The following is a 21,227-nucleotide window of genomic DNA, read 5'->3' as shown; positions in this document are numbered from 1 at the left end:
TTGCAAGGAACAGAATAGAGCACCCACAACGTTTATGGCACTGACTGTGGTGATGGTTTCAAGGATGTGTATACTTACCTCCAAACTCATCAAGTTGTATACATTAAATAGTACAGATTTTCGTATTCAATCATACTTCAATAGACTGGTTTGAGAAAAAAATAGAGAGGGGCGCATGAGTGGCTCAGTCATTAAGCATCTGCCTTCAGCTCAGGTCATGATCCCAGTGTCCTGGGATTCAGCCCTGCTTCGGGCTCCCTGCTCGGCGGGAAGCCCGCTTCTCCCTCTCTCACTCCCCCTGCTTGTGTTCCCTTTCTCGCTGTGTCCCTGTCAAATAAATAAATAAAATCTTAAAAAAAAAAAAGTGAGGCAAAGATACAAATGTAGGGATCCGAAGGGGTACGTGCACCCCAATGTTTATAGCAGCAATGTCCACAATAGCCAAACTGTGGAAAGAGCCAAGATGTCCATCGACAGATGAATGGATAAAGACGATGTGGTATATATACACAATGGAATATTATGCAGCCATCAAAAGGAATGAGATCTTGCCATTTGCAACGACGTGGATGGAACTGGAGGGTGTTATGCTGAGCGAAATAAGTCAATCAGAGAAAGACATGTATCATATGACCTCACTGATATGAGGAATTCTTAATCTCGGGAAACAAACTGAGGGTTGCTGGAGTGGGGGCAGTGGGAGAGATGGGGTGGCTGGGTGATAGACATTGGGGAGGGTTATGTGCTATGGTGAGCGCTGTGAATTGTGAAAGACTGTTGAATCACAGATCTGTACCTCTGAAACAAATAATGCAATATATGTTAAGAAAAAAAAAGAAGAAGGTAATAGGAGGGGAAGAATGAAGGGGAGTAAATCAGAGGAGGAGACGAACCATGAGAGACAATGGACTCTGAAAAACAAACTGAGGGTTCTAGAGGGGAGGGGGGTAGCGGGATGGGTTAGCCTGGTGATGAGTATTAAAGAGGGCACGTTCTGCGTGGAGCACTAGGTGTTATGCACAAACAATGAATCATTACATCAAAAACTAATGATGTAATGTATGGCAATTAACAATAAAAAATTTAAAGAAAAAAAGTGAGGGACAATTGTCGGTGTCGGGGGGGTGGATAAAAATTGATCCACACCTCACACTATGCACAAAAATTCAGTTCAAAAGAAAAAATTCAGGGCGCCTGGGTGGCTCAGTCGTTAAGCGTCTGCCTTCAGCTCAGGTCATGATCCCAGGGTCCTGGGATCGAGTCCCACATCAGGCTCCCTGCTCAGCGGGAAGCCTGCTTCTCCCTCTCCCACTCCCCCTGCTTGTGTTCCTGCTCTCGCTGTCTCTCTCTGTCCAATAAAAAAAAAAAAACTTTAAAAAAAAAAAAAAAAAAAGAAAAAATTCAGTTCAAGAATCAAGAACTTAAATATGAAAGACATAACTTCAAAAGAATTTCCTTAATAACCTGAGGTAGTGATTTAATAAACAAAACACACACAAAAGCACAAATCAGAATGAAGAAAAAAATTGATCTGACATTAAAATTAAGACCAGTTCACCAAGACACACTGTAAAAAGAATGGAAAGGGAAGCTATAAACAGAAAGAAGTTACCTGCATCATATAACCAACAAAGAATTACTATTTAAATTCTCTATAGGGGCGCCTGGGTGGTTCAGTCGGTGAAGTGTCAGACTCTTGGTTTCGGCTCAGGTCGTGATCTCAGGGTTGTGGGACCAAGCCCTGCGTCAGGCTCTGCACTCAGCGTGGAATCAGCTTGAGGATTCTCTCTCCCTCTCCCTCTGCTTCTCACGCTCATGCGCGTGCTCCCTCTCTAAAATAAATAAATCTTAAAAAAAAATAAGTCTCTAGAGTCTAGAGGTTTTGCTAAAAAACCTCCCAAAATAACTAAGACAAAGATTCACAATATAAGAAAAAAAAATGGGCAAAAGACACGTACAGGCATTTCAATGAAGGTAAACCATGATGGCCAAAAAAAATCTTTAAAAAGATATTCAACCTCAGAAGTAATTAGAGAAATATACATTAAAACTACTGTCAGATACCATTTCATGACTACCAGATGGGCAAAAAGTAAAGTCAGTGAACCAACGGCCAGTAAGGACGAGAAGCTATGGGAATACACAAATGCCACTGATGGAAATGGGTACATTCACTCCTGGGACAAATTATTACACTTACCTGCCCTGACCCAGTGGTTCCATTCCACGCTTTAAAGAAAGTCTTGCACACACATTGTGTGTAACATTGTTCTAATAACCAAAATATAGGGAAAGAAACCAAATCTCTATGAAGAGAGAAAGGATCTTAAACTGGTCTGTTCAGGGAATGTAATTAATACAAGACCCGTGCTGCCCGATACTGTCATTAGTTTCACGTGCTGGTTGAGCGTCTGAAGAGCAGCAAGGCCCAGCTGAAATATATCAAGTGCAAGATACACACTGGATTTAGAAGATTTAGCACCAAAAAAGATAAGGCGAGCACTTTTAATTTTCTATATTGGTTTCACGTTGAAACAAAATCTTGGACTAGATTAAATCAACCTCATACGCTTTTCTTAATTATTCAACGAGCTTTATAAAAAAAAAAAAACTTCAAATCCCCCTGCGTCTACTTGACTAGAGAGCAAGAGAGCCTTCCTTATTTAACTGGCTTGTAAAATTTTATTTTTTTATTTTTAATTTTTTTTTTTAAAGATTTTATTTGAGAGAGAGGAAATGAGAGAAAGCACGAGAAGGAAGAGAATCAGAGGGAGAGGCACACTCCCTGCTGAACAGGAAGCCCGATGTGGGACTCGATTCCGGGACTTCAGGATCATGACCTGAGCCGAAGGCAGTCGCTTAACCAACTGAGCCACCCAGGCACCCCTGGCTTGTAAAATTTTAAACCCAGAACGAAATCCTGCCATTTGTAAACATGTGGATACAACTAGACAGACAGTATCAATGCTAAGCAAAATAAATCAAATACTCCATGACTTCTCTCGTACGTGGAAGTTAAAAAAAAAAAGATGAACATAGGTGAAAGAAAAGAAAAAGACAAAAGAAAGCTTCACTCTGACAAATGAGCCATAAGTAAAAAGAGACGGCCAGCACACGTAACCAAACGATCGAACTCCTGAGTTTCAAGCCAACAACCCCAAAACACGCGAATAAAAGCCCCCACATAATTAAAAAAGTAGATGACAAAAATAAGGAATTCTTGTAATCAACAGCACGTTTTCATTGACAATCAAGAACGAAAAAAAAAAAGCAACTCTTAAATGGAGTTCTACCAAAGACAAACCATCCACATACAAAGCGCTCTCAAACGTCCTACAAAAGTCCCTAAACGCTGGAAAAATAATACTCCACCGCAAAAAAACTTTCTTTTTTTTGTGAGACACAAATAAGCCCTGTTAAAACAAGGCCTCAAAAAATTGGTTTAAGACTCAGAATTGTTCCTCTCCACGGAAATCTTTAGTAAAAGGCGAAAGATTTATGCGATCTGAAGAGAAACCAGAGCATATGATTAGAGACTGTTAACTCACGTCTCGGTTAAAATAACCTCCTAGTACACTGTTGGTGTCTAATTAATCGCAAGACTCAGTGCCTGAATAAAAAATTTTTAGGTTACTTTGTAAGTAGAGAGCTAACTGTAAGATGTATACGTGGAAGAATTTTTAAGTTTTATTGTTTTAGACTTGTATTAAACTTGTACCGTGTGCAGTGCACTGTGGGTATGCAAATAAGCAAGTCACGGCTCTTTCGGTTAGGGAAATAGGTTAGTATTCTCGCTGTACCTCGGCGTCACCGTTACGGGGCGAAGCAGAGGGTTGGCTGACTGGTATCTAAACGCCCTATTGATAAGAGACTCGGGTTTTATGTTTTATATATTTGTACACCTGAGTTTGGTTTCTGTCGAGTAAAGACTGCCATTAATTCGAATAAGAGAAAATTGACAAATAAGTGTTTGATATAAAAATCAGGACAGTGGTTCCTCCCTTCAGTGGGGAGGGGTAAGGTTGGGAAGAGCACACAGGGTTGTATTTTTTCGTAAGCTGCGAGGTAGGCACACGGGTGTTTTGTTTGTTTGTCCCATTTTAACAGTGCACCTGCAGATTATACACTCTTCACCATTCTGCATCTTTGTCTGCCGTTTGAGAAAAATTCCTGTCAGGGTCCTGTTTAAAATTGGAGCCTGCATGTTTGGCCTCAGGTTTCCTGCCCCACCTGCTGCTCTGAGAGATGAAATCTTGTATTCCAGTTTCAGATCCCGTGTCTCTTTATCCTATGCTTTTACTTTTTTTTTTTTTAAGTTTATTTATTTATTTTTTAAAGTAATCTCTATACCCATTGTAGGGCTTGAACTCATGATCCCAAGATCAAGAGTCAGGTGCTTTTTGGACTGAACCCGCCAGGCACCCCACCCTTCTAGTATGCTTTTAAAATGTGCTGTTCTGTATATATTGTTCTTTGATGTGCTTTTTGATTCTGGTTAGTAAAGGAAACGAACCTAAGAAAAATAAAACAAAACGAAATCAGAGAGGGAGACAAACCATAAGAGACTCTTAATCATAGGAAATAAACTGAGGGTTGCTGGAGGGGAGGGTGGGGTGATGGGGTAGCTGGGTGATGGGCATTAAGGAGGGCACTGGATGGAATGAGCACTGGGTGTTACATACATGATGAATCACTGAACTCTACCTCTGAATCTAATAAGACACTCTATGTTAATTAATTGAATTTAAAATTTTTTAAAAAGAACCCCCCCCAAGAAAAAAATAAAATAAAATGTGCTGTTCTTTCCTCTGTGGTGCTGTTACTAGATCTGACCCACCTGCAAGGATTCCCTAACTATTGTGGTAACTGAACAACCTTGAGAAAGGAAATTGCAGCTCTTTTTGTTTTTTCTAGCTGATTATATTTATAAATTTTATCCTTCCCAACTTTGACACCTTCTTTTTTTTTTAAGATTTTATTTATTTATTTGACAGAGAGAGACACAGCGAGAGAGGGAACACAAGCAAGGGGAGTGGGAGAGGGAGAAGCAGGCTCCCCGCGGAGCAGGGAGCCCGATGTGGGGCTCGATCTCAGGACCCTGAGATCATGACCTGAGCCGAAGGCAGGTGCTTAACGACTGAGCCGCCCAGGCGCCCCTGACACCTTCTTTAAATTGGCACTTTTCTCCCGACTTTGCTGATTCCTTTGCTCATAACTAGTCAATCATACGTAACATGTATTTTAAATTTTACATTTTAATTTTTTTAAAAAGTCTATTACAGGGGCCCCTGGGTGGCTCAGTTGGTTAAGCGACTGCCTTCGGCTCGGGTCATGATCCTGGAGTCCCGGGATCGAGTCCTGCATCAGACTCCCCGCTCAGCGGGGAGTCTGCCTCTCCCTCTGACCCTCCCCCCCCATGCTCTCTCTCTCTCTCTCATTCTCTCTCTCAAATAAATAAATAAAATCTTTTTTTAAAAAAGTCTATTACAGGGGCGCCTGGTGGCTCAGTCGGTTAAGCGTCTGCCTTCAGCTTGGGTCATGATCTCTGGTTCCTGGGATCAAGCCCGGCATCAGACTCCCGGCTGGGCGGGGAGCCTGCTTCTCCCTCTTCCTCTGCCTCTCCTCCCCGCTTGTGCTCTCCCTCTTTCTCTCTGTCAAATAAATACAATCTTAAGACAATAATAAAAAAAATAAAATAAAAAGTCCTACATTTTAAAAACAGCTTTACTGGATATGATTCACTTGCCATGCAATTCATCCATTTAAAGTGTATAATTCAATGGTTTTTAGTATATTTGGAGTTGTGCAATCATCACCACAATCTAATTTTAGAACAATTTGTCACCTCAAAGAGAAACTCTACCCATTAGCAGTTATTTCTCCCCCCACACACATACACAAACACTCCCTGTTCCCCAGCTTCTGGCAACCACTAATCTACTTTCTATCTCTAAAGTGCCTGTTCTGGATATTTCATATAAATGGAAACAGACTATCTATGGCCCCTTGTGACCGGCTGCTTTCACTTTACGAATAATGTCTGCTGGGTTCATCCACGCACACATTTGTTTTGATGCTTTTTTTAATTTTTTTTTTTTTTTTTTTGACAGAGAGAAAGAGAGCAAGAGAGGGAACACAAGCAGGGGGAGTGGGAGAGGGAGAAGCAGGCTTCCCGCTGAGCAGGGAGCCTGACTCAGGCTCCATCCCAGGATGCTGGGATCATGACCTGAGCTGAAGGCAGACACTTAAGGACTGAGCCACCCAGGTGCCCCCATTTTGATACTTTTTGCATGCTTTTTATATTTCACAATGTAATGGGAAGTTAGAGATCCACGAACATGCAAAGTTCCCACTCTATGGTAAGAGTTATGCTCACAGGCGTTGTCCAGGGATTCAGGCACTAATGGAACAGGAAAGGAGCAATTCTGAAGGCTTTGAAGAATGTTTCCTTGCTCCTAAGCTTTAGAGGACATTCACCTTCTGGACTTTTCTCTGCTTCATTATGGAAGGGTCCTGCGCAGCTTTCACTGGTTAGAGAACCACAAGGAAAGTTAACTCATGCAGCACCCAGGGCTTCTGAATCCAAAGCATGAACCCATGTCTGATTGCAAAAGGAGTTTCAATTTCATTGTTTATGATGTGGCTGGCACTTCCATTCCTGGCAACAATTCATACTGATATTTAATACAAGATATAACCTGAGAAACAAAAAAAATAAAGATCCTAAAAAGCTTTAATTGGAATTTTTGCTTGAAATTTTGATTCTTGCCTTCTTTCTGACTCTAAAGGGAAAATTTACAACACTTTGTTTACATGTGGCATTTTGGTTGGTATTCTTCATTAGATTGGGCAGATTCCCTTCTATTTCTAGTATGTTCGGATTAAATATATGTATGTATGTATAATGAAAGAGATTTTGAATTTATTACTTTTTCTGCATTCATGGGATTATTGTTAAATGGTTTTGCTCCAATCTCTTCCAGGGGAGATCTGCATCAAGAGATTGTTAAATCATCCTTGCGTATTCTTGTAGATTGTTCTCTGGTTCCTATTTGTTGTGGTCAGATCCCAGGCGCCACAGCTGCAAGTGGCAGGTCCGAGCATAGGAGCAACACCTAACACTTACAGATTGTGCAGTGGAGAGAGACTCTCCTGTGGAAGTTGGATTAAACTTCTAGGTCTCAGCTCTTGTCCCCAGATTTACCTTCTTTCTAGGACTCCTTGCTCATTTTTGCTGCAGCCTCTCTACTGGCCACATAGGGGCGCTGCTTCTCTTTAGTGTTCAGTTCCTGCCGGGAGGCCCACCTGTTAAAGGTCAGGGAGTCCCAGGTCATGATCCTGGAGTCCCAGGATCGAGTCCCGCATCGGGCTCCCTGCTCAGCGGGGAGTCTGCTTCTCCCTCTGACCCTCTTCCCTCTCGTGCTCTCTCTCTCTCATTCTCTCTCTCTCAAATAAATAAATAAAATCTTAAAAAAAAAAAGGTCAGGGAGTCCAACGTTTTGCTCTTATAGCTCCTAAAAGAAGTTTGAAAATACATATTCCTTGTGCACACTTTAAAGATCATACGTATAGTTTCCATAAGATAACTTACAATATCATACATTTAAATAGATATTTTGTGCATTGTAAATACTGATACTCTAAGCTGTTATATCACTTTAAAATGTAGTCAATGGAAGATAAATGCCCAAGAGATTTGATAAGTACCATCATAATTTTTTTTTTAAGATTTATTTTTACATTTGAGAGAGAGAGAGCGCATATGAGCGGGAGGGGCAGAGGAAGAGGGAAAGAGAATCTCAAGCAGATTCCACACTGAGTGTGGAGCCCAACATGGCTCGATCCCACAGCCCCAAGATCTTGACTGGAGCTGAAACCAAGAGTCGGTCGCCCAACCAACTGTGCCACCCAGGGGTCCCCTATTTTAAAAAATTAAATATTTTTAATTAAAAAAACTTGAAAAATTGTTTGCTTACCTAATTCCTTTCTCTTCTCAAACTTTTTTCTACTTCCATTTCACCAAGAATTTAATACAAATATTTTTATACCAGAAAGTGTTTTATTGATAACTCAGTCATATTTCACTATGACAAAATAAGTATATTAGTTGAATTTTAAAACATTTTCCACGTTGGGGTGCCCGGGTGGCTCAGTCGTTAAGCATCTGCCTTCAGCTCAGGTCATGATCCCAGGGTCCTGGGACGGAGCCCTGCATCGGGCTCCCTGCTGGGCGGGAAGCCTGCTTCTCCCTCTCCCATTCCCCCTGCTTGTGTTCCCTCTTGCTGTGACTCTCTCTGTCAAATAAATAAATAAAATCTTTGAAAAAAATAAAATAAAACATTTTCCACATTGGACTTAAAATTCTATGCATTAATGTTTTCCTTCGGTATTAATTTATTATTGCAATTATTAGTACTACATACTTGATCCATACAACATAAACATACTACAAATTTTGATAATTATTAAACATAAAGGTGTCATCTTATTGGAAATACATTTCTTAATTAAATGGATGCATGTTACTTATGGCCAGAAAAGACAGGGTTTCTCTCCAATGCTTTTTTTTTCTTTTTCTTTTTTATAGCTGTAACCTAAGAAATCTTGTTCCCATAAGTCAGTGGATGGAAGGAGTTTCAACGGTGTCACTCACTATCACATAATGAACTATTAGTGACAAATGAAGTCCTTAAATTTTGTTGAAAGGAAAGATTTGGAAATCTATTAATTTGCAAAAGAATTTTTAAAATATATATGGGGCGCCTGGGTGGCTCCGTCATTAAGTGTCTGCCTTTAGCTCAGGTCATGATCCCAGAGTCCTGGGATCAAGCCCCGCATTGGGCTCCCTTCTCAGCGGGAAGCCTGCTTCTCTCTCTCTCACTCCCCCTGCTTGTGTTCCCTCTCTTGCTGTGTCACTCTGTCAAATAAATAAATAAAATCTTTTAAAAAAAGGAATTTTTAAAAATATACAAAAGAATTTGTTGTCCAGATTCATTTCCTTCCTCCAAATTGATGTAAATATTTCAAATTGACATTTATTGGGAGCCCTGAAAGTTTTTACATCCTCCAGCATTGCGCCTTGGTAAAGTTAGGGTGGATGACCGGAAAAGGTTTACTTTGTGAGGTGCGAGAAGGGCAATTAAGTGAAAAGGAGGCAGGAAAGGGGTCTACCGTAGATCTCCTAAAGTCAGTCACCCTGGCCACCTCTCTTTTAAGCCCCAGCCCAGCCCAGCTGCCCTGTGGAAGTGAGGTGGTTTAGTGACTCCTGCCTTGGGGTGTAGATGTTGGGAGCTTCTTGACCTAGGGTAGCAGTGATAGAAATGATTACGTTCTGTGCTGTCCAAAATGGCAGCCACTACTCCCACGTGACTGTTGAGCACTTGAAATGTGACTAGTAAGTCTGAGGAACTGAATTTTAAATTTTATTTAGTTAATTAAATATAAATCGCCAACATGGCCACTGGCTTCCATATTGGACAGTGCAGAGCTAGGGATCCAGCAAGTTCTAGGCTTAGGTTTTCCACTTGATCAATGGACTGAACTGTTGAGAGGAGATGGTGATCCAGTCCTTTTTCTTCTGTAGTTAGGTCAAAGCCTCCCACATCCATAGCCCCCACCATCACCTCCTGCTCCATACTCCAGTACAGAGTACCTACCCCAAAGGCAAATCTGGAGGCATCTGAGAGCAAAATCTTAAAGCAATGTGAAGAATTCTTGGGGCTGAAAGGCAGGATGGATGGTAGTCCCAGATTCACCCCTCTGATTTTGTGATCTCCACCATTCTGAGTATCCATTTCCTCTGGGTTTAAATGAATGTTTTGTCCTGGCTGTCAGCCTTTGGAGGGAAGTATCCCAGGAAGGAGACAGCGGGCAGGAGTTATTGCCCAAGGAGAGACAAGCAAGCCGAGCCTACGAGGTCAGGAGAAAAGCAGTCCAGGTGCTCTGGGTCCATGGATGGTCAAGAGAGCACAGAGTGGCTTCCAACGTGGGAGTGGTTATGAGGATGTAACTCAGAGGTGAAGGTGGCTGTGATTTTTGTTTTGCTTTGTTTTGCTTTTCTTTTTTTAAGATTTTTATTTATTTGTGTGAGAGAGAGTGAGAACACAAGCAGGGGGAGCAGCAGGCAGAGGGAGAGGGTGAAGCAGGGTCCCCACTGAGCAAGGAGCCCCATATGGGACTCAATCCCAGGACCCTGGGATCATGACCTGAGCTAAAGGCAGAGAGGCTTAACTGACTGAGCCACCCAGGAATCCCTGTGATGGTTCATTTTGTATTTCAGCTTGATGGGCTAAGGGATACCCAGATAGTTGGTAAACATTATTTTTGGGTGTGTCTGGAAGAGATTAGCATTTGAATTAGCAGAGTGAGTAAAGATCACCCTCATCATCGCAGCGGGCATCATCCAATGCACAGAGAGTCCAAACAGAAAACAAAAAGGCAGAGGAAGAGCAAATTTGCTCTCTGTGCTTGAGCTGGGAGACATATTTTCTACTGTTCTTGGTCTTTGGCACTCCTGGTTCTTGGACCCAGACTTACAGCACTGTCTCCTTTCCTTTTCAGTTTTTCCAGTTTGAACTGGAACTACACCACCAGCTTTCCTAGGCCTCCAACTTGAAGATAGCAAATCCTAAGATCTCTCCGCCTCCTTCGTTTCGTGAGCCAGTTCCTCGTAATAAATCTTTAGGTTTCTCTATATACTTTATTAGTTGGGGTTGGATTACCACCGAAAGTCAGCTTTAGTGTCTCACTCCGTGGGCTAGAGAAGATACTGTACTGAGAAAATTACTCACAACCCACAAGGCGTGTGGTACGTACACTGTGAATTCAAAACCTCCTAAGTGCAGAAAAGTTACTAACTTCTCGCAAAGTACCATGAAACTCAAACAAACAAAACCATGCTAAGCAGGGAAATAAAAACAAAACAAAGGTGAAAACATACAGCATAAAGCCCGCACAAAAAAAGACACGACTTTAAGCACCAAATTAAAGAACTTTGTTATAACTGGTTGATAATCGCACAATAAAACTTAAATCTTTTTTTAAACTTTACAGATACGCCCATTGAAAAAACAAGGCCTACAAAAAATTGAATTAAGACTCAAAATTGTTTCTCTCCACGGAAATCTTTAGTAAAAGGCGAAAGATTTATACGATATGAAGAGAAACCAGAGTATGAAAAGCAAAGGTCCTAACTCATTTTTTCAGCAAAATGTAACTCCTAAAACGTTGAGGGTGGCTATTTGTCACAGGAGTTAGTGCCTGCAGAAACTTACCCCAGGAATTCTGAAAATAACATCCTCACACTTAGAATTCTAAGACAAATAAGAAAATTTTTTTTTACTTGAAAACAGTTATACTGTTCGCAGTGTATTATGGGTATGCAAATGAGGCTAATTCCCTCTACTGACTCCGGAAGTCTTAGTATTCAAAACATTGCTCTGGGGCACCTTTAAGGGCCAAAGCGAAGAGTCAGCTCCCTGACATCTAAATTTTGTCCTGGTCAACTAAAGTCATTCTGATTTTGTCTGTTCCTACATTGGGATTTTGAGTATGATTTGTTTTATTTTTAAAAAGAGTTTATTTATTTATTTTTATTTATATTCAATTAGCCAAGGTATAGTGTTTTATTTATTTATTCCAGGGGGCCGGGGAGCAGAGGAAGAGGGACTAGCAGACACCCATGCTGAGCCTGGTGCCGTGGTAGGGCTCAGTCCCACCACCCTGAGATTATGACCTGAGCCAAAATCAAGAGTCTGACACTTAATCACCTGAGCCACCCAGGTGTCCCTAAAGATTTTATTCATGAGTAATCTCTATACCCAAGGTGGGACCTGAACTTAAAACCCTGAGATCAAGAACTGCTTGCTCCGGGCGCCTGGGTGGCTCAGTTGGTTAAGCCACTGCCTTCGTCTCAGGTCATGATCCCGGACTCCTGGGATCCAGTCCCACATCAGGTTCCCGGCTCAGCGGGGAGCCTGCTTCTCCCTCTGACCCTCTCCCCTCTCATGCTGTTTCTCTCTCTCTCTCTCAAATAAATAAATAAAGTCTTAAAAAACAAACAAACAAACAAAAAAAAAGAATTGCTTGCTCCACCAACGAGCCAGCCAGGTACTTGACTAATACAGATTTTTAAAAATTGCAATTCATAATTGCTTATTATTGGTGTATAGTAATGCGATTGACTTTTATTTCTCACTCTTGCATTCAGCAATCTTAAACTCTGGTTCTAATGATTGTAGATTCTATTGGATGTTGTATGTAGACAAGCATATCATCTGAAAGTGACAATTTTGTTTTCCCTTATAAATCTATACTTTTTGTTATTTTTCTTGATTGATTTAACTGGTTGGGAAATCTAATAGAGACATTGGACTGAAGCAATGATAGTGGGTATCTTTTTCTTATTCTGGTCATAGCTTTCATTGGACCACCATTAAGTGTGAACTTTGCTGTAGATAGGTGGGGCTTCATGGGCAGGGTCTATGCAGGTACCCTGTGCTCATAAGACCCCAGGTCTGCAGTCGCTTTCATTAAATTCTTAGTAATTTTGGGCGCCTGGGTGGCTCAGTTGGTTGGGCGACTGCCTTCGGCTCGGGTCATGATCCTGGAGTCCCGGGATCGAGTCCCGCATCGGGCTCCCTGCTCAGCGGGGAGTCTGCTTCTCCCTCTGACCCTCTTCCCTCTCGTGCTTTCTCCCATTCTCTCTCTCTCTGTCAAGTAAATAAAAATAAAATCTTTAAAAAAAAAAAATTCTTAGTAATTTTGGGGTGCCCGGGTGGCTCAGTCGTTAAGCATCTGCCTTCAGCTCAGGTCATGATCCCAGGGTCCTGGGATCAAGCCCCGCATCGGGCTCCCTGCTCAGCCAGGAGCCTGCTTCTCCCTCTCCCACTCTGCCTGCTTGTGTTCCCTCTCTAGCTGTCTCTCTCCCTCTCTGTCAAATAAATAAATAAAATCTTTAAAAAATAAAATAAAATAAATTCTTAGTAATTTTGAACAAAGGTCGTGAATCTTCATTTTGTACTGGGCCTCAAAAGGATTCTGGTAGAAACTCTTCCTTTTTTTTTTTTTTTTTTAAGAGTTATTTATTTGAGAGAGAGAGAGAGAGATCATGAGCAGGGGGAGGCATACAGGGAGAAACAGACTCCCCACTGAGTGGGGAGCCTGATGCAGGACTCCATCCCAGGACCCTGGGATCATGACCCGAGCTGAGGGCAGATGCCTAACCCCCTGAACCACCCAGGCTCCCCTAGAAACTCTTCTAGTTAAGCTAGTTCCATTCTATTCCGGGTTTGCTGTGATTTTTTTTCTTGTAGTACAGGATGGTATTGAGATACTCGTAAGTTTTCTCTTTTAATCTATTAATGTGGAAAATTACATTCACAGATTTTCTATGATAAATCATCCCTGTGGTCATAGCCTCATAGCCTGAACTCTATTCAGCAATCATGTATTTTTTTTTTTAAGATTTTATTTATTTATTTGAGAGAGAGAGAATGAGAGATAGAGAGCACGAGAGGGAAGAGGGTCAGAGGGAGAAGCAGACTCCCCGCCGAGCAGGGAGCCCAATGTGGGACTCGATCCCGGGACTCCAGAATCATGACCTGAGCCGAAGGCAGCCGCTTAACCAACTGAGCCACCCAGGCGCCCCAGCAATCATGTATTTTTAAATACACTTTATTGTTTAGAAAAGTTTTAAATTTACAGAAAAGATCTGAAAATAGTGCAGAGATTTCTATATATTGCACACAGATTTGCCCCATCACTAACATATTATTACTAGTATGATACACTTGTTATAATTAATGAATCAATAGTTTATTCAGATTTGTTTAGTTTTTATCTAATATCTTTTTTCTGTTCAAGCATCCTCTCCAGGATACTGTATTATATTTAGTTCTCATGTCTCTTTAGAGTCCTCTCTGGGCTGTAAGTTTCTTAGACTTTCCTTGTTTTGATGACCTTGATAGTTTTGAGGCATACTGGTAAGATATTTTGTAGAATTTCCCTTTACTGGGACTTGTCTGATGTTTTTCTCATGATTAGACTGGAGTAATGTGGTTTTTTAAAGAGGATTTTATTTATTTATTTGACAGAGAGAGACACAGCAAGAGAGGGAACATAAGCAGGGGGAGTGGGAGAGGGAGAAGCAGGCTTCCCGCTGAGCAGGGAGTCGGATGTGGGGCTCGATCCCTGGACGCTGGGATCATGACCTGAGCTGAAGGCAGACGCTTAACAACTGAGACACCCAGGCGCCCCAAGGGGTAATGTGTTTTTGAGAGGAAAACTACATAGATATATTGCCATTTTCATCACCTCATTTCAAGAGTACATGATTTATGATTTATCACTACTGATATGATATTAATCACCTCCAGAGAGGAGAGGAGCCTGGAGGTTGAATCAATGGCCAATGATTTAATTAATTGTACCCAAGTGATGAAGCCTCCATAAAAACCCAAGAAGGATGAGGTTCAGAGAGCTTCAGGATTGGTGGATACAAGGGAGATGCAAGGGAGAGCAGTGTACCCACAGAGAGTATGCAAAGCATCCCTTCCCACATACTTTGGGCTATGTATCTCTTCCACATGGCTGTTCTTGAGTTATATCTTTTTATAACAGTAATCTAGTAAGTAAACTGTTTTCCTGACTTCTGTGAGTCATTCTAGCAAATTAATCAAGTCTGAGGAGGGGGGGTCCTGAGAACCTCCAATTTATAGTTGGCTGGTCAGAGGCACAGGTGATAGCCTGGATTTGCCATTGCAGCAAAAAATTATGAGAGATGCAAAGAAACAGATAAAGTATGACCTATATGTTGGGGAAAAAACAGTCAACAAAAACTGCCTGTGAAAGCAACAAGATATTGAGTTTAACAGAAAAAGACTTGAAAGTAGCTATTACAAATATGTTTAAGGAAGTAAAATAAGGTATGAGGACAATGTTACATCAAATAGAGAATATTAATAAAGGGATAAAAATTATCTAAAAATAAACAAATGGAAATGCTGGAGTTGAAAAGTACAGTAATTAAAATGAAAAAATTCACCACAGGGATTCATAGTAGATGTTAACTAGCAGAAGAAAGAACTAGCAAACTTGAAGATAGATCAATAGAGATTATGTAATCCAAAGAAGAGAGAGGAAAACAATGAATAAAAATTAAGAGCCTCAGAGAAATGTGGCACACCATTAAACACACCAACATATGTGTAATGGGAGTACCAGAAGGAGAGAAGAGAGAAAGGAGCAGAAAAAAATATTTGAAGAAATGATAGCTGAAAACTTACCAAATTATAGAAAAGCAGTCATTTTCATATCCAGGAAGCCCAGTGAATTCCATAGAGAATACATTCAAAGAGATCCACTAACAGACATATCAGAGTAAAAATGCCAAAAGCCAAAGACAAGGAGGGAATATATATATATTTTTTAATTTTTATTTTAAATAGTCTCCATGCCCAACATGAGGCTTGAGTTCACAATCCTGAGATCACAAACTCTACCAGCTGAGCCAGCCGAGCGCCCCAAGGAGTGAATCTCGAAAGCAACAAGAGAAAAATAAATCATCACTTACAACAGAACCCAAATGAAGTTAACAGCAACAATGGCAGGCAGAAGGCCCTAAGATAACATGTTCAAAGTGCTCAAAGAAGGGGCACCTGGGTGGTGCAGTCGGTTAAGCATACAACTCTTGGTTTTGGCTCAGGTCGTAATCTCAGGGTTGTAAGATCGAGCCCCGAGTCCCAGCTCCATGCTAAGCATGGAGTCTCCTTGGGATTCTCGCTCCCTCTCCCTCTGCCCCTCCTGCTCATGCTCTCTCTCTCTCTCTCAAATAAATAAATCTTTTCTAGAAAAAGTGCTCAAAGAAAAAAACTGCCAACTAGATTCCTGTATCCAACAAAACTGTATTTTAAAAATGAAGGAGGGGCGCCTGGGTGACTCAGTCGTTAAGCATCTGACTTGGGCTCAGGTCATGATCTCTTGGTCCTGGGATTGAGCCCTGCCTCTGGCTCCCCACTCAGCAGGGAGTCTGCTTGTCCCTCTCCCTCTACCCCTCCTCCTGCTCATGCTCTCTCTCTCTCTCTCTCAAATAAATAAATCTTAAAAAAATAAAAAGCAATTATATAAAACAACATGTATATAATGTATTGTTGGATCTATCACATAGAAATGTAATATATTTGCCAGTAAGAGCACATAGAGTTTGTGTGGAAGCAAAGCTGTATTGAGCTAAAGAAATGTCTCCGGATGGTAACTGAAATCCAGAAGAATAAATAAAGACAACCAGAAATGATAAGAAGAATATTATAACAAAAGTGATAAATATATACTTGTTCTCATTTCTTCTCTCACCTTCTTTAAAAAGACATAAAATTGGGCACCTGGGTGGCTCAGTCGTTAAGCACCTGCCTTCGGCTCAGGTCATGATCCCAGGGTCCTGGGATCGAGTCCCACATCGGGCTCCCTGCTCCGCAGGAAGCCTGCTTCTCCCTCTCCCACTCCCCCTGCTTGTGTTCCTGCTCTTGCTATCTCTCTCTCTCTGTCAAATAAAATCTTTAATTAAAAAAAAGACATAAAATTATATAAAGTAATGACGATAACAATGTTTTGTTTGGCTTGTAACATTTATAGGTATGATCTAACAATAAGACTACAAAAGGGGGGTAAGGAAAGAGAGCTATATAGGAGCAACATTTTTATATATTACAGGAATTAAGTTAGTAAAAATCTGAAGTTGATTCTGATAAGTTAAGGTATGTATGGTAAGCCCTAGAGAAATCATTAGAGAAATTACTTAAAAAATCGTTTGAGGACTTAAAATGCTAAATTAGAAAATATTCATTTAATGCAAAAAGAAACCAGTAAAAGTAAGAATAGAGGAACATAAAAGTTATGAGACACATAGAAAACAAAAAGTTAAATATATGTTCAAATATATCAATGATAACATTAAATGTGAATGGATTAAACAATTCAACCAAAAGGAAGAGATTGTCAGACTTGATTTAAAACAAACAAACAAACAAACAAACAAGATCCATCTATATTCTGTCTACTGGAGACATGCTAGATTCAAAGATACAAATAGATTGAAAATAAAACCTGGAGGGTGCCTGGATGGCTCAGTTCATTAAGCTTCTACCTTCTGCTCAGGTCAGGATCCCAGTGTCCTGGGATTGAGCCCCACATCAGGCTCCCTGCTAGCAGGAAGCCTGCTTCTCCCTCTCCCTCTGCCTGCCACTCACTCTGCTTGTGCTCTCTCTCTCTCTTTCAAATAAATAAAATCTTAAAAAAGAAAAGAAAAGAAAAGCTGGAAAAAGATATACCACACATACAGCAAACAAAAGAAAGCTGGAATGATTATCCTAATTTCAGACAAAATAGACTTTAAAACAAAAAAAAATGTTACTAGAGATAGGGACATTTTATAATTTAAAAAAGGCCAATCCATCAGGAAGATATAACAATTATAAACAAATAAGCACCTAATAGAGCATCAAAATACATGAAGCAAAAACTAACAAAAATGGACAATTCAACAATAATAGAGACTTCAATATTCCACTTTCAAAATTAGAACAACTAGACAATCAATAAGGAAATGTAAGATTTGAAAACATTGTAGGGGCGCCTGGGTGGCTCAGTTGTTAAGTGTCTGCCTTTGGCTCAGGTCATGATCCCAGGGTCCTGGGATTGAGCCCCGAGTCAGGCTCCCTACTCAGCAGGGAACCTGCTTCTTCCTCTCCCACTCCCCCTGCTTGTGTTCCCTCTCTCACTGTCTCTCTGTCAAATAAAATAAATAAAATCTTAAAAAAATAAAAAGAATGAAAAGAAAACATTGTAAGCCAACTAGACCTAATAGACATCTATATAGAACATTTGATCCAACAACGGTAGAATATACATTTTTCTCAAGTGCTCATGGAACATTCTTTAGGATAGGAGTATGGTGGGCCCGAAGACAAAGCTCAATAAATTTAAAAGGATAGAATACAACAGTGTTCTCTGACCACAATGAAATGAACCTAGAAATCAGTAACAGGAAGAAATTTGAGAAACTCACAAACAGGCAGAAATTAAATGACACACTCCTACATAACTAATGTGTCAAGAAAGAGATCAAAAGAGAAATTAGAAAACACTTTGAGATGAATGAAAATGAAGATACAACATATCAAAGCTCATGGGATGCAGCTGTACATCCCATGTGCTTAGAGGAAATTTTGTAAATGTGTAACTTACAAATTTCCTAAAGCAGTACTTAGAGGAAAATTTATAGATATAAATGCTTACATTAAGAAAAAAGGTCTCAAAACAATAAATGAATAGGTCTCAAAGTAATAAATTTTCACCTTAACACACTCAAAAAAGAATCTGAACAAGCAGAGAGAAGGAAATAAAAAGATTGGAGCAGAACTTAATGAAATAAAGACTATTAAATAATAGAGCAAACAATGAAACCAAAAGCTGGTTCATGGATAACACCAACAAAAGTGACAAACCTTTAGCTAGACTGACTGAGAAAAAAGAAGACTCAAATGTTTAAAATCAGGGGCACCTGGCTGCCTCAGTTGAGAGAGCGTGTGACTCTTGATCCCAGGGTTGCAAATTTGAGCCCCATGTTGGGTATAGAGATTACTTAAAAATAACATCTTAAAAAAAAAACCTCAAACATTTAAGGGGTGCTTGGGTGGCTCAGTTGGTTAAGCATCTGACTCTTGAGTTCAGCTCAGGTCATGATCTCAGGGGATCGGGCTCCACATCCGGCTCCAGCGCTCAGCTCAGAGTCTGCTTGGGATTCTCCCTCTTCCTTTGTTCCTCCCCCCACTCATGCTCTCTCTCTCTAAAATTAAAACAAAACAAAACAAAACAAGAAACCCATTTAAAATCAGGGGTGCCTGGCTGGCTTAGTTGGTAGAGTATATGACTCTTGATCTTGGGGTCATGACTTTGAGCCCCACATTGGGTATAGAGATTACTTTAAAAAAACCTTAAAAAAAATCTAAAATCAGAAATGAAGTAAGGGACATTACTACCTACCTTTTGGAAGTGAAAAGAATTATGGAAGAATACTATGAACAATTGTATTTCAATAAATTAGATAACAGGTGAAATAGTCAAATTCTTAAAGACTCATGCTATCAAAACTGACTCAAGAAGAATAGACATCTGAGTAGACCTATTACAAGTGAAGAGATTGAATTAGTAAAAAAACCAAACCAAAACCAAAAACTACCCACAACAAAAAGCCCAGACTCGCCTGGCTTTACTGCCGAATTCTACCAAACATTTAAACAAGAATTAATACCAATTTTTCACAAATCCGTTCAAAAAATAGGAGTGAACACTTCTCAACTCATTCTATGAGGCCAGTATTACTGTGATTTCAAAACCATACAGAAACATCACAAGAAAACTACAGAGCAATATTTTTATGAATATGGATGCAAAAGTCCTCAACAAAATGCTAGCAAACCTAAACCCAGCAACATATAAAAAGAATCATGCACCTAAGTATGCGGGATTTATCCCCCAAAATGCAAGGTTGGTTTAACCATCTGAAAATCAATGTAATACACTTATATAAAAGAAAACAAACCCACACGATCATCCTAATAGATGCAGAAAAAGTACTTGACAAAGTGCAACACTCTTGCATGAGAAAAACACTCAGCAAACTAGGAATAGAAGGGAACTTCCTCAACCTGGCAAAGGGCATATGTGAAAAACCCACAGCTAACATCATGCTCAAAAAAAGTATTCATGCTTTCCTGGTAGATCAGAAACAAGACAAAATATATGCTGTCACTTCCATTCAACATTGTACTGGAGGTTCTAGTCAGGGCATTTAGGCAAGATAAATAAATAAAAAGTATCTGAACTGGAAAGAAAGAAGCAAAACTATATTCACAGATGACAGGATCTTATATATAGACAACCTAAAAATCTACAAAATAACTATTAGAACTGGTAAACAAGTTCAGTAAATTTGGAGGATATAGGATTGATATATAAAAAGCAATTATATTTCTCTACACTGGTAATGAACACTCTAAAATGAAATTAAGAAATTATTCCACTCACAATACCATGAGAAAGAATGAAATATTTAGGAATAAATTTAATTAAAGAAGCACAAGACTTATAATCAGAAAACTACAGAACACTGCTGAAAAAAGTTTTAAAGATCTGAATAAATGGAAAAACATCCCATGCTCATGTACTGCAAGTACTAACTGCATAGGGTTTGTTTTCAATGTGATGAAAATGTTTCAAATTGACTGCAGTGATGGTTGCATGTATCCGTGAAGATACTAAAAACTATTAAATTTTACACTTTAAATGGGTGAATTGTATGGGCTGTGGATTATATACTTCAATAAAGCTGTTTTTTTTTAAGTTTTTATTTTAATTCCAGTTAGTTAATATACAGTGTTATATTCGTTTCAGGTGAATAAAGCTGTTTTTAAAAAATATAAGAAGTAAATAAACAGGGGCTCCTGTCTGGCTCAGTTGATCTCAGGGTCGTGAGTTTGAGGCCCACGTTGGGGTAGAGATTACTAAAAAATAAATAAACTTAAAGAAAGAAAGAAAATAAACACAGTGATAACTCAGCTTGCTTTGTAGAGTGCCCAGACCCTGAGCATTGCATCCCCAGAGTGGGTCCCACACCCCGTTGGGATGTGGGTGTTTCACTATGATTCTCATTTCATGCGTGAGAAAACATACTCAGAAAAGCAAATTCCATGTTTTCATCCAACAATCCTTGAGGCCAAGGAGTTGGCCTTGTCTAAGAGGCCACAGTGAAGAAGCGGAATAAAGGAAGGTTGCCAGGTCTCCTGTCCCACTATTGCCGGCTCTGCCTTTCTGGGCCTGAACTTCAGCAGCCATGTTAGTTCCTGGGTCCCACGAGGTCCTGGGGGCACCAGGGGTCTTGTCTGAGAACGTGAGACTCCAAGACACTTGTTCGTGCGTCTGCACCAGTCTGGGCCTCATAGCAACCAGGGGTTTGATGTGGACTCCTGGGAGCAGTCCGCTTTCATTGCCTGATCTAGGAAGCCCTGTGGTGTCGGGGCGGTGGGGAGGGGTCCAGTATTACTGCTCTTCCTCCCAAAGTCATACGTACAGTCCAAAGTCATGGACCACCTCTTCTCTGAAGCCAGAGCCCAGCTCAGCCTGGACGGGGAATCCGGAGGGGAAGTTCCTCTGTCAGAAGATGCTGGGGTGTG

At 40.3% G+C, this 21,227-nt stretch overlaps 1 long non-coding RNA gene and 2 other non-coding genes across 3 annotated transcripts in view; all 3 read right to left on the bottom strand.

Moving 5' to 3' along the window:
* Window positions 1–3,524, bottom strand: part of LOC141370014 (uncharacterized) — a 29,217-nt gene extending 25,693 nt beyond the window's left edge. Inside the window, exon 1 of the long non-coding RNA XR_012373672.1 lies at window positions 3,373–3,524. This is a non-coding gene — a long non-coding RNA (uncharacterized lncRNA). The remainder of the gene's footprint in view (window positions 1–3,372) is intronic.
* On the bottom strand, window positions 3,410–3,525 carry LOC112833493 (U5 spliceosomal RNA). Its single transcript, XR_003210645.1, has one exon. It is a non-coding gene; the product is annotated as a U5 spliceosomal RNA (small nuclear RNA).
* A 7,530-nt stretch (window positions 3,526–11,055) lies between these two features.
* Window positions 11,056–11,174, bottom strand: LOC112833494 (U5 spliceosomal RNA). The gene has a single exon (XR_003210646.1). It is a non-coding gene; the product is annotated as a U5 spliceosomal RNA (small nuclear RNA).
* Between the last annotated feature and the right edge of the window lie 10,053 nt (window positions 11,175–21,227).

The sequence above is a fragment of the Callorhinus ursinus genome, unplaced genomic scaffold (genome assembly GCF_003265705.2).
Source record: "Callorhinus ursinus isolate GAN/ISIS: 27379988/994484 unplaced genomic scaffold, GSC_fseal_2.0 scaffold25, whole genome shotgun sequence".
Taxonomy (NCBI): Eukaryota; Metazoa; Chordata; class Mammalia; order Carnivora; family Otariidae; genus Callorhinus; species Callorhinus ursinus.
Note: the sequence above shows the minus strand (reverse complement) of the source record. Positions and strands in the feature narration are given on the sequence as shown.